The sequence below is a fragment of the Apodemus sylvaticus genome, chromosome 9 (genome assembly GCF_947179515.1).
Source record: "Apodemus sylvaticus chromosome 9, mApoSyl1.1, whole genome shotgun sequence".
Taxonomy (NCBI): Eukaryota; Metazoa; Chordata; class Mammalia; order Rodentia; family Muridae; genus Apodemus; species Apodemus sylvaticus.
In genome coordinates this window covers 50,383,366-50,385,169 of record NC_067480.1, presented here as the reverse complement: position 1 = coordinate 50,385,169, position 1,804 = coordinate 50,383,366, and the positions used below count along the sequence as shown (strand labels likewise).

Genomic DNA, 1,804 nt, shown 5'->3' with positions numbered 1-1,804 from the left:
TATGGATGTAATTTGAGAAGCAGTGGGAAAAGTCTCTCACCCCACATCGCTCTCCTACTGGAATTGCCAAAGCACTGGAAATTTCCAGATTCTTTTTCTGGGGTAATGGAGTAATGAAAACGTTGTTGAAAGGCAAACCTTGTAAATAAGAATAACTGAAGAAGGTACTGTGGTCTATCATTCATCCAAGATTGCAAGTAGAGTGCAACTTAGTAACCAGCACGGACAGAGTCACAGGGCTGCCCGATATCTATCCCGTGAGGCCCTGAGACCACACCTGACGATGCTGTGGGAACTGCTTGTGCTGCTGCACATGTGGAAACAGGGAAAAGACAAGAGTTCTCACATAGCTTAAATTGATTGTACATCCCAGCCCCGATAAAGGGAAGGAGTCTAAGGAAATACAAGCCAGATGGATATTCAGGAATGGCCCAAAGTTTGAGAGTTTTGGTTTTGTCTGAAAATCATGTTAGGGAGCACATAACTGATGGACAGCATTTGGAACACTAAGAACCCCTGTGAGGTTGGTGGGGAGCTAGAGAAAAACTACCAGAAACTAATTTAACCTATTTTAACATTGCCTCGAGGGCAAGTACTCTGCCCTCTACTACATATATTAATGTTATGATGGGTTTTGTTAGGACATTTTGTGCACATAGACTCATCTCTCTTTCATTCCTGTAATTCCCCTTCCTCTTCCCAACCCTTTTTACTTTCATGTCTTTGTATTGTGTATATCTCTGTGCGTGACATAATGAGTCAATTAGGGTGCTAACATAAGTGTGAATAAGAAGTTAGTTGTAGGGGCTTGGGATACTCACCAGTGGCTACACCACTGAAGAAAATGAGGCTGTCTCCTCCTCCTCCTCCTCCTCCTCCTCCTCCTCCTCCTCCTCCTCCTCCTCCTCCTCTTTCTCCTCCTCTTCCTCCTTCTCCTCCTTCTCTTCCTCCTTCTCCTCCTCTTCCTCCACCTCCTCTTCCTCCTCCTCCAGTAACAATTAATTGCTAATACTCCTTAGGGAGGGAGTGGTACTTCATAGGACCCAAACCCCTAATAATTTTTTTTTGGAGGAACTATCTTTTATTGGGAGAGGCTTCATCAATCCTTCTTGGCTGCTGCCTTCCTCATGGCTGCCAGGACGTTGCTCAGCTCCTCCCGCTTTCTCTTGGCTTGACGTGTGTGCCCACCCTCTCCTTGATGAACTTGAGCATGCACTTGTCCTTGGACACCTTGAGCAACTCCATGGTGCGCTGCGCTGCTCATAGGGCGCGAAGCTGCACACCTCTTGGATCATGTCCCACATGAACTTGGTGTGCTTGGTGAGGCGCCCGCTGCACCTGCTGTGTCTCAGCTTGCTGATGTTCTTCCCCACCTTGTGGCCCTTGTTAAGGCCCACAGCCATCGGGCAGCACAAGGCCATGACTGCTGCTCTCCTATGGCGGCCGAGACAGGAAGCAGTAATTCTTAGCTATCTAGAATCTTCAGTGATGAGGGGGGCGGGGTTGTGATTCTCCTCCTCTACTTACAATGAAATTTTTGAAAAGCTCAATCTTGTGATCCCAGCTGTTGTGAGTTCATGATTGCAATGATGATGTTCTGCAGAAAGACAGTCTTCCAAAACTTTCTTCCCCTTTCTCCAGCTCTTTCTTTTCCCCCTCTTTTTCATGTTTCCTGCACCTCAAAGACATGGTAGAGATTATCCATTTAGGATTGAACATTTGACAATTAACTTATTCTTAGAACATTGACAAGCTGTGATTCTCTTCAGTTTCTATAGCCCATTGCAAAAAAGAAGCTTCTCTG

The 1,804-nt window shown here is 46.1% G+C and overlaps 1 pseudogene; it reads right to left on the bottom strand.

The window, feature by feature from the left end:
- Window positions 1–1,099: 1,099 nt before the first annotated feature.
- Window positions 1,100–1,421, bottom strand: LOC127692956 (60S ribosomal protein L36-like; annotated as a pseudogene).
- Between the last annotated feature and the right edge of the window lie 383 nt (window positions 1,422–1,804).